Consider the following 17258-nt stretch of genomic DNA (forward strand, 5'->3'; position numbering starts at 1 on the left):
AAATACCTGTCCAAGAGATCTCTCTGATTTGTAGTGATGCTGGTTGCTAGTGTAGAATGCAGCATTATTATTCACTGTGTATTCAGTTATCTTACTCTGCATTACAGTAGTTTAAGCTGCAAGCTTAGCACAGCAGGCAAGGTACTATGCATGGAGGTGGACAATCCCATGGGGCTCTCCCTGCAGTGTTGTTGTCTGAGGAAAAGCCTGATGTTCAGCACTTGGAGTGACAGGAACTTTTGCCTAAAGTAGCTAATTTGCTTATCAGCTTTGCAATGCAAAATTGCAAGCATTTTTCAAGTGGAAAAATCCTGAGCAAGGAGATTTGGTAAACATGTTCAAATATGCCTAAAAATATGGCAAAAAAAATGAAATACTTTGCTTATATTCAGTCTTTCTGTCTTGGGGAGAAAAAAGAAGTGTTAGGGTACCTGCTTTAGCAGGGGGGTTGGGCTTGATGATTTCTTGAGGTCCCTTCAAACCCCTGTGTGATCAATTCTGTGATTCAGACTGCTGCAAGTGAACATTACCTCAGGAGTTATTACGTTATTCTTTATGTTATGCTTGTTAAACTCTGAACTACTGACTGTGTGAAATAGGCACCTGTGAAATCTAGAACCTGGATTTTATCATCTCTTTTGATAACTGTTTTCTAGATAATTATGTTGCCTTGTGAAAAGCTGCATATGAGATCTTTGTTACATGTCTGCAGACAGGGATCATGATAAGGGAAGAAGGAATCAGGCCTTCAGTGCTACTATACTGCACAACCTTTGTTGTCATGTTACCTATAAGCAGCCTAACTCTGGCAGCTGAGGACTATTTATGGTGCCTTAACAGATTAAATCCTCCAGAATCAGGAGTGTAGTGTTTCATATACATTTTGACCTCAACTTTACCTGTAAAGCACATGAGGATGAAGGTTATGTTCCAGATGGGAAAATCACAGAATCATAGAATGGTTTGGGTTAGAAGGGGCTTTAGATATCACCTAGTTCCAACCCCTCTGCCATGGGTTGATTACCCCCACCAGATCAGGTGGCCCAGGGCCCCATCCAACCTGGCCTTGGGCACCTCCAGGGATTGGGCATCCACAGCTCCTCCGGGCATCTTGTGCCAGTGCCTCACCGCCCTCTGAGTAAAAGATGTCCTGTTTGAAAAAAAAAGAAATAAAGAAAGAAGGAATTGGTAACAGAATTACAAAAGATTTCTTGAACTTCTCAGGCAAGAGACATCCATGCCTGTCCAATCCATGCCACAGTTGATGCAGAGAGTAGGATAATCAGATGGCTCACTTCTGAGTGGTATGAAGGAGGAAGATGTGATTTGTTGTGATTGCCTTCTGCCCATATGGCATTTACAAAAGCTGCCAAAGAATTTATAGTTTGGCATACTGTGGAAGTGAGTAAGATCAATTAAAAATTTTTCTCTTCGGCAACCATGCAAAATGTGAAATGAAATGAAATTTTTTGTTTGTATTCACCTATCTAGAGGCTGAAATACTTTTTTTTTCAATTTCATCTTGTGCCACAATGTGGGGGTATGAAGAAATTCTAGTTCCTTTTTAAAGGTAAGAGGCTGTTGATTTGGATGAAATCTTTTAGCTGTGTTTATAGAGAAATTTCCATCTGTAACTGTGTTAATTTCCAATTAGAATCAGATTATAGCTTCTCTCATTGTTTTCTGCTCAGAATTGTGAATGAATTTTAAATCTCCAGTAATTATTTCTTCTCATCTAGTGTTTATTTTCTTAAAACAGAGCAGAATGAGAAACCACGCAATACATCAGCATGCATATGTAATTCAAAGACCATGTGCTCCTATTTGACTAAAACTAACAAAGCATGGAACACACTAAGAAAACATGCCTTTCTTCATTGTTCTGCTGAATTTTCACTAGGATTTCAGCGAGAATCTGCTCCCTTGCCTCTATCTCATCGTCCAGAGCTGCTACAGTAACTATTCATCCAAGGGCCCAGAAAGTCTGCAATTTGTTCATAAGATCAGATGCAATCTCCTAAGAAAGATTTTACCATTGTATTTACTTTTTTTTCTTTTTCTTGAAGGATCTGTATGTTGGTACTCAATGATAGAATCCAGTTCATAGGAAAACTGATATAAATTAGTATCCTAGAATTTTGGAATTTTTTTTATACAGAAACCTTTACAGTACTTATGGAAAAGCCAGCAAAATTTCTGCAGTGAGAGTACTATAAAATTTGATTGGATGATAATGAATAAGTCATAAATAAATATATCTAGAGAGCATTTCTGTCTTTATAACAAGTATGTAATAAAAGTCTTTGCAAAGCAGACAAAAGTAGTTTTTCAGAACTGAGAATATAGTGTAGCTGAAATTGTAGGTTCTTCATCATGTCTGTTCTATGGTATTTCAAGGTTCAGGTCAGAGAAATAGGAGTGAAGAATTTGGACCTGTAAAGCAAGTAAGTGTGACTGTAAAGTAAGTGTGGCTGACCTTAAGAGCTTTTGATCATCTGTAAGGTCGTTTTTAATGCTATGCTCTGGGTGCTTGTTTACAAATCAGCACACCCTATGCACTCATCTAACTTTTCACAATATGTCTGTATACCAAGAGTTTAGAACTAAAATTAGTGGATGAAAGAAGTGCATAAGTAAATACAGATTTGACTATTTGCTAAGGAAGGTAAGATGATATCAAACGGAAAGAAGTTATTTGACCATGAATGGTAAAATAGTTCAGCACTATTTCAGGGAACGTAAATTAGCTACGTGTGGGCATAGCCTTATGGATATCTCTTGCAAAAGGAATTAAATAAGAATAATCTCCATTTGTAGTATTTGGTTTGTTTTCAAAAGAAAACATAGAGAATACAAACACATCTACAAAAGAGAAGACAGTACTTAAAATGTACTAGGAGAGGAAGAGAAGACATTTCATGTTTCCCGTGTCTTCAAATAAGAATATTTTTAAAGATATCTTCTAATACTTATGTTCTTCTGTTTCTCCTTCCTCGCCATTAGCAACTGTGCTAACAACTGTTAGAAACTGTGACTTCCATTCTCTGCTCTGTCCAAAGACTAGAAGTCTAAAAAATAAGAGGCTATGTCCTGTCTCTTAAAAAGCACTCGGAATTTTTAGTTTGCCAATCAAGTGTGATAATTCCAAGTAATTCCCATGCCCCACAGCTGCATGAAAAAACTCCTTCCTCCTTTTCTTCTGTTGTGGATGAACTTGACTGATTACTCACCTGTACTTCTAAGCACTTTTTTGAATACTTGAACACAGAACATGCGTGTCTAAAGTGGTTAATGAATAATTGATGACTACAGAAAGATCTTGCTAGAAGAAAGAATCTGGAGAAAAGTAGTAATAAAAGCATCTTGTCCTCAGCTAGGTTTAAGGCTAATATTTTGGGAGAGGATGATTGTTTACCATCGTCTCAAGAGGGTTTTTATCTCAAACTCAGGACACCAGCTAATACAAGTAATACTTAAGAACATTTTCTTGTAGGTGTTCGTTTTTTACAGTGTATTTAGATGACTTTCTATTTAAATAATGTGTTTTGCTGGTAGTGTAGTTACAGCTTCTACTTTTTGATAATGGTGATATGCTAGTAAGAGTTAACTGCAGTGAAGTATTGAGGGGTGGAAGGAGACAAGAGATAATGGGGAACATACTTTTTATCATGTAGGTAGGATTTTTTGGTTTTTGTTTGTTTGCTTTACAACACTTAAGTCCAGAAATTAAAGGTGAAAAAGAATTCTCCAGTCCTTTAAAAATTGCTGTCAAAGCTTCAAGGGATGCATGAGAAAGGAGGCTCCTCCTATTGTACGTAAAGGCTTCAAAACAGTTATTGGGATTTTGAGCTCACTGGGCAGCTATGAAGTCAGAAAAGAATGCTTTTAGTGCAGAGGAGATAAACAGTATTGAGGAAGCTATTAATATCCTGTGACTGACATGTTAAATGGGTTGTGATTCTGGCATACTTAGATATGGCAGACATTTAAGAAATAAGCATTGTCAGAGTCTAATTATTGCAAAGTGTTTACAGCTGTTGCAGTTGGAACTCAGGAAGAATTAAGTGCATTCAAGAAATGCAGTTCCTTGGAGATATGATTAGCTCACAGTCACCATCCTTATACTTGTGCTAGGAGATTTTTGTGTGTGTGTAAAAAGAGAAGATAGGACTGACAGATAAACACTGATTTCATCTGAGTTACAGATGTTCACAGACGGATTGACGGATTGAGTGGAAAACTGGCCAACCAATCAAAAAATGAGGTATTTTTACATAAAAAAATTATACAGAAATATTAGCTATTTACCTGGAAAATGGGACACAGTGCCCTGCAGTGCAGTACAGAGAAAAGTGCATGAGTGATTGTCTTCACTTCTTGGTTCATAAAACGCAAGAGCCTAAGCCTGTTTATGCAAACCTGTCTTTCTGCCTGCATGAATTTGATGTTGACCTCCACCTCTTTGTGCATAATACTCTTGTGTAGACGCTTGTTAATCCTGTGTACTGCCATTTGCAAGCTCTCACTTCAGTGGTTGTTTTTTTCTTTTTTTTTCTTTTTTTTTTTTAAAGTTACAGTCTTTTAGCATATGGTAGAAGAATATTTATAGTGAGGATAGCAGTATGCTTTATAGCCCGTCAGACCCACTTATGTCCTTACAGCTGCAGCAGGAAGACTTGGAGGTGAAGGGCCCCTCGTGTGGGCATGGTCTGGGTGCTGGTATGTTTGAAACACTGATGACAAAACCTAATATACTGATTAAAGGTTACCCCTCCGCAGTTTTTAGGAACATGTATATACTTTCCCCAGATCTGTCTAGGAGAGGGAGACGTGCAGCCAAGCAAATATTGAGTACTCTGTGGAAGAGGAGAAAAAAGAAGTAGCAAGGAGAGAAAGGATTTAAGAGATGAAGGAGTAGAACTGTAACTTAGTATGCTTAAGGAGAATACTGCTGCCTTTCTGGAAGTTAGAGTACCTTCAGGTGGTAGAACAGGTTGGGTTAGGCAAAATAACCTGGGTTAGAATTCTCAGCTTTTCAAGATGTTTACTGCTGGCTGAGTAAGCCAGTCTTTCAGCCTTTAGGGCTGTTTTGGCTTGCTGCATGGTACTAATGTGCTTTAGCACCGTTAAGCATGTTAATTGTTATACTGGGTCTCTTGGAGTAGCCTATACATCCTAAAATGTTGGAGCACACAAGGAGGTAAATAAATGCTTGTGCAAATAAAAAAAGACTTTATAAATGGGATGATTTGGGATTAAATTATACACTAAGCTTCTTCCTGTTCGGCATGAATTTTAGCACTAAGCATCCCATGAAGATCCATGCACTTCAGGCAAACTCTGTGCTATGACCTATCAGATGCTTAAAGAGAGAAGTATGCACTTCATAAATTTTAAAAGAATGTAAATTATACGGGGCATATGTGTGAAAGGATTGAAATTTTTGCATATAAAACCATGATACGCTAAGCCTATCCTTACACATACCTTCCCTACCTCATCTCTCTTCTGGATTGTTAAAAGCACAAAGCCCAGCAGTAAGAGCTATCTGTCAATCTAGCTGAATACTGAAAGAAAGATACAGGGGGTTTACATTAAGGCAAAGGGTTGAACTGGAGTTCGGTCAGTCCTTTGGCTATGCGTAAAGGTAAAAATAAGACTGGTATCTGGAAACAGTTTGCTAACTCAAATTCAGACCTTCTTTTGAATTTACAGAGGCAGCATCTTATTCTCAGTGCTCAGGAAATAATTCTCTCTATAACTTGTGAACATCTGCTACAGGCTTGTCATAATCTGATTTAAAAGGGACACTTGGGATTGTATGATCTCAGTAAAAGATGCACTAAACAAAAATGTTAATTGTAATCTAAAATTGGGCTATGAATCTCCCCTTTACTTTTTCCTTGTTTGATGAGGTGATGAATATACAAACACAGCACTGATACATTTCTACTGACAGCATAGTATTTTTTACACGAAGGATGTTGCTCTCCTCTCAAGGGAGCAGCTGTCACCAGAGCCTGTGTTTGTGATGTAGTGCAGACATGTTACACCTTGATGCCTGGTTTACTAGCTGGTTTACAGCTTTTTGTGGCTGCCTCACACTGGTGGCTCAGCCTGTGACTGGTTGCTACTGTGCCTGAGTTTCTCTTCTCTGTGACATCTGCAATTGATGAACTCCTAGCAAAAGTTCCTATTATTAGTTCTCAGGAACCAAGAGGTATCAAGATCTAAATGTGCAAGAGCTGACTTACTTCATTTTAGTGACCTAGATATGTTCCTAGTTTTGCTTGTAGCAGCTTTGTAGAACTTCTGTTACTTTATAAATCTGAGAGAAAGAGAAGGGTTATAGTTGTCCGCTTTCTTAGCAAGGATGAAGGTAGTAAATTGCATCAAGAAGGACTAAAGCAAGACATCAGGACCTTCAGAGTAGTTAGAATTACTGAAGCTAGTGTCACACTACCATAGGGATGTTCATTTGTATGAGTGCTTGGATGTTGTCAGAGATGCTAAAAAGGAGGAAAAAAAGGCACAGGAGGCATCCAACAGAGGTGGGCACTTAGATTGCGTTTTACAAATGGGTAAACCATAAATCTCTGAGCTTCTGCTAAGCTTAAAGGAAATTTTAGAGTTTAATCACAGCAGTTTATAAAAGTTTGATTTAGGACAAGATAGTTACTGTTTGTGCTGTCCTCCAGTGAAACACACAAAGATAAATAGGGGTATTAGTTTCGGGGCAGAGCCCTTGGTTGTTTGTTACAGTATCCTTTGAACTTTGGTAGAGTGGAAGTAAAGCAGAACTGATGAATATTAATGCTTTTGGCTTCTGCTCCTCTTGCATACTGGGAGACACAGTCAGTTGGGTAACAGAAGAGGCAGCTGGAGGACAGGAAAAATGATAAAGGCAAAGCAAGAGTAAGATCTATGCCACCGTTGTGTCCTGCCATATGTAAGTTTCCAGGAATGTATCAGCAGGTACTTACACCAACATTGCCTGCAGCTGGCACAGCAGTGCAAACTGAGTCACGCAGCTCCAAACTTCAGCTGAGGTCTTTGTGAACTATTTATTTGTTGAGAATTCCCTGTGCTGTGCTGCACTAATGAATGTTTTTGCCCTATAACTCACAAATACAAGAGAGAGTAATGATTGAACAGTGTTCATTTAATTTATTGTTGGTAGCTAGCATAATTCCCCAGAATGTTATATCATGCTACTTAGTAGGCATTTGTACAGCGCTGTATATTTAAAAGTCCTTCAGGTTACAATTTCAAAAATAAAGTATACAGCCTGAGGAGGAAAAAGGAAAAATAAGATTGACAACCAGAGTATGAGCTGAGTGGTTTATTGCTGTTGTTCTGTTGTTGTTTTTTGTTTTGTTTTGTTTTTTAATTGACATTTTCAAGGTTAGAGCCGTTTTATTTTTTCAAAATGTAACTGAGTACCCAAAGGTTGTATGTCTTATGTGGAAACAGGTGTAGAAAATGGGGGGCAGGTAATTTCGGATACTGAACCTGGCAAATGATGCTCTAAGGTATGATATATATTTATAGTTAATGGAAACATTCTGAAGGATTGTTATTTTAATTCTGAAGCTCGTCACTGTATTAGCACTAAGATACATGCTTTTCAAGAAAGAGCTTAGTACATATTTTCCTACAGATGTGACAGCTTTCCAATGATGAAACCAGATAACTGTGCTTTTATTGACATTTCCTCTCTACACAGGAACAAATAGCCTCCTCATTTTCACATTAGTATATGAAGTGTAGGCAAAAGGCTCATTGCAAAGTAATTGTAACAACGTAGTATTAAAATGCTATTGTCAGTTTAATGTTTGACTGGATAGAGGCCTCAAAAACTTCATCTGCCCTAAGGTTGTGATTGTCATCTTTCTCTTTGGTCTATTGATGCTTCTTCTTCATATCATTTACTACCTTCAGAATTATTCTTTCCATTGTTTTTACAGCTGATTTAAAATTTCTCTTCATAAATTTGAGACAGATGATTGACTCTAATTTCGGTTCTGTGTTCTCAGAGGTTTTTCAGATGAACCCACAGAGACATAACTCACAAACATTGCACAATTTTGACATAAGAATCACTTTAGAAATTCTCATTTCTTCTCGCTCTTCTTTTTTCCTTTCATTTTTTTGTAACCTCAGTGGTACCTTAGAAAAAATGAAGAAAACTGTAGTTTATAATCAGTGCAATTAGCACTGCCCTTGCACATGCATACTTCTCAGATGACAGTTATTTTTAATAGATAGAAAAAAACATTCTGGGCACTTTACACTGATAGACCTTGTGTCATTCAGTAGCATTCAATAGCATTGCAGCAGACAAGCTCCATTTCCGTTTGAAAGTCTGTGTTCTAGTGCACTAGAAATGTTTCTGGAGTCAGATTCCGCTCTCCTATTGTTATTTCCTTCTATCCTGTTGGTTTCCCAAGATTCATCTCTGAGAAATCTTGGACTTGTTTAAGAAATATGGGGCAGACTGATAGCACATCCTTTTCTTCACTCTTCTTTTCCCTTTTCTTCTTAGTGTCCCAATACAGTTTTTATAGGCAACTGCCATTGCCCTTCTACCAGAAAATTTCAAGAACAAAAGGTTTGCTAAAACCTATATGGTAATCTGAATTGTTTCTGCTGAAACAAAATGAACTTGTTCTGGACTTGATGCAACTTTCTTGATGCTGTCACTATATATATCCCTGGGCAAACTGCTAAATAGCACAGCATCTTTTATCCTGGAGGGCCTTTTTCCTTATATCTCTTGCACATACTCTGGAAAATCTTTGTCTTCTTTCTGCAGTGTAGCCATTCCTCAAGTGCAATGAAACGTCTGTTTAAAGTTTGAAGTTTGAATATTTAAAGTTTAAAAGCTGGAAGATTGAAAATAATCTTTCAGTCAAGCAGGATACTATAATCAAGGTTATTTAGCACAATTAAATACTTTAACAAAACTTCCAGCACCCTTTTGTTAGCCTTCAGCATTTTACATTTAAAACAGCAACCAGTTGTTATCAGCTAAACCATTGTCTTATATGGCTAGTTTGAAATTTATGCAGGGATGGGAGTCAAACAACATAATTGCCCATTGCCTCGCCGTGTTCAGAGCAATACCTTGAAGAAATACCTGACCTTAAAATTGGACTGTTTCCACCTCTCTGTGGAAGTTGGGCACAAGTATTTAGGAAAGTCCATTTTTTTAGAGTAGTGGATTGGATGGGTAGTTTTGGACTCTCTTGAGTCACCTAAGTAATTCTGAAACAAATTATTAAAGCACTAAGCTGTGGTATATCAATTAATGCTTGAAGAGCTGCTCAAGAAAATCCTTAATACTGAATGTTCTTTTGCTTATTTAGTGAAAGGATAATTTTTCTTCCCTTTAATTAATTTGAATTACCACATTACTTAGAAATAATGCTAAGTATTCATTTATTTTCCTTTCTAATTTTAATTATTGCATGTACAGAAGATTTTAATAATAAAATATTAACCTAATACGTGCTTTTTCTCTTTCTCTGCTTTCACCTTGTAAGAATGTATGTAAATATGTAAATATTTCAGGTGACAAGGGGCAGATTCTCATCATCATTACACCAGTGAAATGAACAGATATGTCAGATTCTACTGAGATTCTTCTGAATTTTCTTTCACACAAGATTTTAGACCTTGTAGAGTTGCTTCCTTTGGAATAAAGCCATATTGTAGAGTGCTTTGCAAAACATAATGACTTTTTGATTTAGAGTTTGGTTCTTCTAAATTAAGTATTGGAGTAAGTCCAGTAAGTTATATTCTGTCACTCATGTGACACAGTTGAGCCATGGGAAGTTTAGGTTGAATATTACAAAAAAATTCTTTACTGAAGCTGAATATTCTGAAGCATTGGAACAGGCTGCTCAGGGAAGTCACCATACTGGAGGTATTTAACAGAATGTGTAAACGTGGTAGACTTGGCAGTGCTCAGTTGACAAGTTGGACTTGACGATCTTAGAGGTTTCTTTCAGTGTAAATTACGAGGTGCTCCATGATGTTGTTTGCTGTTGTGGATGATCATCCTGATGCCTCCTGACTTTAGGGAAGTCATGGTATAGTTCTGGTCTCCTATTTGCTTCTCACCTGCCTCTCAGTACTCACACCTGGGCTGGGTGGCCAGCAAAGAGGCAACTCATGGGGTTTTGCTTTCCTCTTTATGTGGGAGCAGAACTGTAAGGTGCATTGAAGACTCAACCCTCATTGCAGACAGAATGTTGTTACAGACTAAATATTAAATTAAGGCCATTAGTAAAATTAGTCTGATTGGGTCAGACTTAACAAATTTAAGAAAATTTAGTCATCTCTATCACTTGCAAAATCATGTACCCACTGATAGCATTTCCAAATCTTCAGATTTTTCATTTTTAATTGGCAAAATGTAAGTTTCCTGAGGAGAATTTTAATAACAAAAAGAATAGCTAAGTGATGATGATGCACATATCCAATTCTGAGAAATTTTGAACACTGATAATGAAGTTTATTTGAACAATATCATTGTTGAATGATCAAGATGTCTGTATTGTGATATTAGATTGTTTAAAAGACCTGTTCAAGTAAGGTTCTTCATAACCATGCTTTGCTTCTTGATATGTCTACAGTGTGACAGGGGTGCTTTGCTTTAGCTTCAAACTTGGATAAGTGCATGCACATCCCAGAAGGGAAGCTGGGATGATCCATCTGCTGAACTATCTCTGTCCCCTGTGCTGTAATTTTTCATCTAGTTTGCAGCCACTTTGTGTTTATAGTACATTGTAATCAAAGCAATAATAATCATTTTTCTACCCTGAATCATTTTATAGCTTCTTTATCTTCGCTAAACTTCTTTTGCTTGCTTGTTCCAAGTGTAAAGCGTTTGAACTGATGGAATGGCAGGCGCTTTAGGATGTTGTTACTGGAATAGAAAATGGATTGTAAAACTCAAATCATTTTTATTTTATGAGAGAGTACATGACATCTTTTGGAAGGAAGCTGCTTCTATTCAGTGTCAGTCACTGATACTTCAGCAGTGTTTTCTTTGGGGGGAAGTAAAGACAGCAACAAAAAAGGCAATGAACAGGACATGTATCTTCTGCAAGTCTGAAGTCTGCACCTGTCTATCAGAACAGTGAGAACACTGGATATATTCAACATCCTGATGGTTCTGTGTTACAGATTGTCTTGCACTGTAAGTTCCTACAAAAATGTCTTGAACCTATTCACAGCATCAGTTATTTTATTAGTCAATAGGTTTACATTAATTCTGCACAAGAGGAGCAGATTCTAATGTCTGTGAGGTGGGTTTTGTGAATGATATGAGGAAGTCACAATACCAGACTTCTATTATTTGAATAATCTGTGGACTTTTAGGTATTTTCATGCTGTTTTTTTTTTTTTTGTTTGCTTGTTTCTTTGTTTTGTTTTTGTTTTTTGGGTGTAGTTTTGTTTTCCTTTTTTTTTTTTTTTTTCTTTCCCCTAACTCTAAACATATAGATAGTTTTCCCAGTTTTGGAACAGAATGACTCAGCTGGAGCTTATACTGAAACTGCACACCAGCTAAAAGCTTTTCAACATATAGGAAATGGACTGTCATCATATGATGATGATGGAACATGCACACTAAGGGCTCTGCTTCTTATCTATACCAAAGGTAGTTTGTTCCTCTTTGCCTGCCTAATTACAGTATGCACTCACAAAACAAAACAAAACAAAAATAAACAAATGAACAAAAAAAACCAACAAGAATATCTTTTTGTTTTGGATGTAGAATATGGTGTTTGTGCAAATCAGAATTAGGCTTTGGAGGTTTGACTCAGTCCTATCTGAATACTATGGGAGGTAGAATGATCTGTTGTGAGCAGGAAAAAGCCTCAATAGCAGTAAAACCATCTCCTACATTTCATTTTAAAGCTGTTGCTTTTCATGTTGACTATGCCAAGTCTGCCTCTAGTTTTCTTGGTCTTATTTTATTTATTTTGAATGGGTTAATTTATATACTCAAAAGGTTTGATAATGCTATATATCAGTTTCCCTGTTCTTGAAAACATGGTATATACTTCTAATGCATGCAGAGTCTGTCCAGTTCCAGAGAACACCATGCAAAGAATTTTGATTTCCTTTTTGACAAGATTGTATTGGAAGGATGCCACAGTGTGTTTCTGCACTGTAATGCTTAAATGAGACAGATACAAAAAATAAATAATTGTTGCTATTTATAAGGAAATAAAATGGTAAAAACTGTTCAACACAACATAGCTGCTGTGAGTGCTTTTGCTCTATAAATCACCAACAGCAAATTCCTCTAAATGACAGTGAAATAGTGAAGAAGTTAAAAATATCACATCGTTTATGTAAATCTTTCAAATGCTTGCAATTTATTAGGCACTATAAGATTTCTGATGGGATCTATAAAGAGGAAATTTTATTACGTAAGTTTGTAATGTGAAATGATGGTAAGAAAGCAGACCTTTCGACCTGCTGATTGCTTTGTGGAGAAGTGTGGGAGATACAGAAAGCAAGAAATGCTATGTGCTTATTGGGTGTGTGTGCATCCTCTTGCAGACTGAACTACAGGATCTTGCTATAGATTATTTCTTCTTGCTCAGTGATCCCTGTAGTTAACTCCACAGCAGTGCAATCTCTGTAGTTCTGTTACCTGATACATTTGCAATGATGCCTTTATGTATGGGCTGAGACTTTTCATTTGAGAAGGCAGCCTCAACAAGATGCCTCTGCACGGTACCACAGTGGAATGATTTAAATTGGAAAAGACATCTGGAGGTCTGTATTCCAGCCTTTGTTCGCAGTTTTTCAGACTAGATCAGGTTTCTTAGGGCCTTGTTCATTGGCATTTTGAGTCTCTCCAAGCATGAAGTATTTACAGTCTCTTTGGAGTCTTGTTCCAGTGCTTGAATATTCTAATGGTTGATTGTTTTTTCTAGACCTGTAATCAGACTTCTGCTTGTATATATTTTTGTGGATATGCAATATAGATGTCAATGTTTATCTGTAGCACTGCAGCATACCTGCATGCACATCCCTGGTGCCACAGGCCTTTGTTATCAGAAAGCCATTGCAACTCTGTGGATCCCATAACTTTTTTGACCAATGTGAGGAAGTTTGTTCTGTGACATGAAATTTGACTGTTCCTTAGCAGAAATGGGCATTCTTGTAAACCTAATATGAAAATTATTTAATTTGTCATCTCATAAAAATGGAACAGAATTCACTTAGTGTGCATTAGACCCATGGAGGCAGTGTATGCTCTGGCAGTACCTTATTTTGTAGCCTCTTTGGAAAGCACTTTTTGTGTCAGCTAAGTGTTAAGTGGCTATCAAAATTTCAGCAGTGTTATTATGCAAACTGTATTCCAAAGCCCACTGATGATTCTGGTGAAAGAGGAAAAGTGAGATCAAATCCAGTTTTGCAATCCCTGAACCCAAGCTCAATAGCAGTTAAAAAGTTATAATCACTTAGAGCCAGACTACAAGCTATGCTCCTTTCAGATATCTTTTAATTTTTTCGTGTCCTGATATACATCTCGGTAGCAGTTTATATCCACTTTACCCACAAACATATTGACTCTATCTGTTTGATTTAAGAGTTATATCCTTTCTTTAAACCTCTGGTGTAAAATGTTAAAAAAAAATCTGGTGTTTCAAGAGAGGAGTTAACATAATGCCCTTTTTCCTGTAGGTTGTGTAGGACTGGATCAATGGTGCTTGCATGTAACTAGTGAAATTACTAAATTACTGAAAATCCAAACCGGATTTCATTTCTGTGTGAATTCAAATAGAGTAGAGAATATTAAACACTAGACATGAATGGAGATGGTGATAGTAATAGCTTCTGGAGCCTGTTCTTAACAAGTTTTATTTTCAGTACTTCTTAAAAAAGTAACATTAGTCTTCAATGACTCAAAATCTCCCTATAAGAATACCACCAACCAAGTCGACCTAGATTAGAGGTTTCAAGCTACTTCAGAGCAACAGAAATGCAGGTCCTTCCCCAAAACAACTTTTCTATCACCACCACCATAGGCTGAATTGATTGGTGTTATTCTACAGGTAAAGTTCTGCAGTAAACAGGTGAACTACAGAGACTACCCTTTGTTGATTTTGCTATATAAAGCCAAACTAAAAAACTTCGGGGTTTTTTTCTGTTTAATGCAATTGAATATAACTAGTGTGAAATCCCTGGTATCTCAATTTGTTTAACTGTGTTTTAAAACCATAGATATTTGGTTCTGCTGCCAGAATTTAAGTGATGTAGCTTTTTAAAATAATACATTAAAGCTGAAATCCAGAAACAGAGAAAGATTAAAGATATCTGCAGAGAGGATAGGTTCTAAATATTTATTTATTTTTAATTTTGAACCATGGTAATTCCACATGCAGTTCACACTGCACTCTTCCATTTCATTAGTATTCTGGGTGGTCAGGATGTGCCAGCTAAATACAGCCATCCTACGGGATCTTGCTGTAGTCATAGCAACTGGTTTGCAATTTCAGAAACCTGCATAGTGGAGGTCTGGCATATCTGAGAGCACAAGGTAGAGTCAAGATACTCACTAATTAGTCTGTGTGTTTTTTGAATGGCTGTACATTCAGCAAATAGACTAAGAGAACTCTGACTATTTTCAGTCAGTTTTACACAACCAGTGAATTGCTGATAGTTTCAAGAGTTACAAGTCTGGCTTCCTGCAATTCCTTCCAAACACTCAGCATTAGAGCCAGTCCAGCTGGATAGCAGTAGCTATGGGTAGAATCATCAATAACTCCTGTAAGTTGTGAGAGCACTGTTAATGAGTTACTGTGCTGCAGTATGAGGTGTGACAGTCTCTCAAGCCTGTGATAGTTGAGTAGAAGCTCACTGAAATCAATGAAAATCTTACAAAGTCATCAGAATGAGAGCTGAGTTAGGCAAAAAGAAGGATGAAATAATGAAGGTGAAGAAGGGATTTCATTATCATAGAATCATTAAGGTTGATCATCTAATCCAGCCATCCACCTCCCACCAGTATTGCCCACTAAACTATGTCCTTCAGTCCTCCAGGGACTGTGGCTCCACCACTTCCTGGGGCAATCTGTGCCAATGCCTCATCATTCTTATAACATTCTCCAAGATGTAAGTACCTAATGCCTCTGAATTTATTTGAAAGTTCCAGCTGAAATGCAGCTTATTTTCTCAAGCATTGTTTACAGTGAAGTCCAAAATAAACTCATAAATAAATCACTTGGATTAATTGTGTAGATTTTTTACTCAGAGATAGATCTCAAGAGCAGAAAATGAAGTAGGCATCATGAAGAAGGCAAAGTGCTATGGCCTAACAGAGACTGATAGATAAAGAATCCTGAATATCTTCACCTTCTAGTAAAAATTTAGGTGGTAAAATACTGTGACATGAATAAGAGAGACAGTGAACATATGAAATCCGTACTGATTCAGATGACAAAGCCATAAAAATCATTGATCATACATGGAAAGATGTGTACAAAACATTCAGGATGCTGGAGATTAATTTCAGAACAGATCTGAGTTACCATTTTTAAGAAAAATTAAAAGTCAGTGTAGTCATTTCTTTCAGGTTCCAAATAATATTGACAAATATATCAAGAGATATGTGAGAGAAAATATGAGTCCGAAAGGAAGGATAACTGTTAGCTCAGTGAACTGTGGACAAATGCACAATTTTTCAAGGTTTTAAGGAAAGCATGCAATATATGTGAAATCCAGGAACATTTATTTTCGTATGAAAATCATGTATATGACAAAAAAATTTCACCAAGGGAGTGTAAAACTTAAATGATTTGCTTTTCAAAGCCAAATGTCCATTTTTTAAAAACCAAATCATTGAAAAAAGTAACTATACGTATGTTAAATATATGTTACATGTACCTATATGTATGATAACAGGGGCTCTGCATGTGATGGTGGTTAACTCTTTGAATCTAAGAGAGGTACTGTAAATTTTACTGTAGCCATGACTGAGGAACTGTAGTCTACAGGAAGGACTGAAGTATGAAATGCAGTTGGAAATACACCGCCACAGAGTGGTTTGCTCGCCTCCTGCTCACACTGGGAAGGGGGAGAGAACTGGGGAGAGTAATAAAGGGTTGAGGTAAGAACTGTTTACTGAAACAGCAAAGAACAAGAAGTGTAATAGTAGTGATAATAGCATTTAAAGGAAGTCGTTTTTAAGAAAACTAAATTTATTTGTTTGTTTATTAAACAGGATTCTGAGAAGTCCGAAGTGCCATTGCTCAAGACTTGTAAGTGACTTCTTTAATTAACTCTAAGACACCCACCTTTTTTGTGAAAACACAGTAAAGTGCAGGGCATTGAAATTGAAGTCATGTTTTTATTTGACTTTGATTAGATAAAGAAAGGCATAAGGTTTAAGTTGGAGTTCTGCTTCAGTATGGTTATTTCAGTCCATGAGACAGGTGGTGTGTAGGTGCAGAAGGCTACACTAGCTGTTCCAATGTCTGCATGATTATTCTCCACCAGTGCATTGTAATTCTTTTAAAATTATCTGAATGAGCCTGAAAGAAGCTACAGAACTTTCCCCATTGTTCAGATTCATGAAAGTAATCTTCCTTAAAAAATAAATCTCTGTGCTTTTCTTTCTTCAGATAAGTAGTCCTTCTAATTTTTAGAGAGGTCTCCTTTTCCAGTGCGAGGTATAATGAGTTGAGCAGTTTTCAGTTCTCTCTTAAAACTTTTTGAGTTATTGTATGCCTGAAACTTACGCAGTGTTGCTTTCAAACTGTCAAGGAGCAGAATTCCAGACATGAAATTGAATCTAGTTAATACTGTACTGAAGCTAGCAAGCACTGAAAAATATGAGGGATCATGTTTATTTGTATGAATAGTGTGTCAAAATATAATCTCTGAAAACAATGTGGTGATGTGGAGGTCCAAGACATTCACAAAAATGGTCTGGAGACCTTGAGGCAATAAAGCTTTGAGTATGTGCTTAACTTATGTATACCTCAGTGACACCTATCACTTCCTCTGTGCTCCGAAAGAGAAACAAATATTTTGTATTTATACTAAAAAATATTAACAGTGCTTAGTTTTATACAGTGTTTGATCTTTTTGATGTGCTTTGCCAGTTTTTGGTCCATCTCCTTGTTGTGTAAGGAACAATGTGACTGCTTCTTCATCCTTCTAACGTGTTTCCACAGTAGATGATTAGTTGAATTTGCACTGTGTGAATTTTATCTGTCTAATTTATG

At 36.8% G+C, this 17258-nt stretch overlaps 1 long non-coding RNA gene across 1 annotated transcript in view; it reads left to right on the forward strand.

Annotated features, from left to right (window-relative positions):
• Nucleotides 1-17258, forward strand: part of LOC122164534 — a 194603-nt gene that overhangs the window by 78444 nt on the left and 98901 nt on the right. The window contains exon 2 of the long non-coding RNA XR_006170246.1: nt 16253-16289. This is a non-coding gene — a long non-coding RNA (uncharacterized LOC122164534). The remainder of the gene's footprint in view (nt 1-16252; nt 16290-17258) is intronic.

The sequence above is a fragment of the Centrocercus urophasianus genome, unplaced genomic scaffold, assembly GCF_019232065.1.
Source record: "Centrocercus urophasianus isolate 14NV4802_14NV808 unplaced genomic scaffold, USGS_Curo_1.0 seq_26, whole genome shotgun sequence".
In the NCBI taxonomy this organism is placed as follows: domain Eukaryota; kingdom Metazoa; phylum Chordata; class Aves; order Galliformes; family Phasianidae; genus Centrocercus; species Centrocercus urophasianus.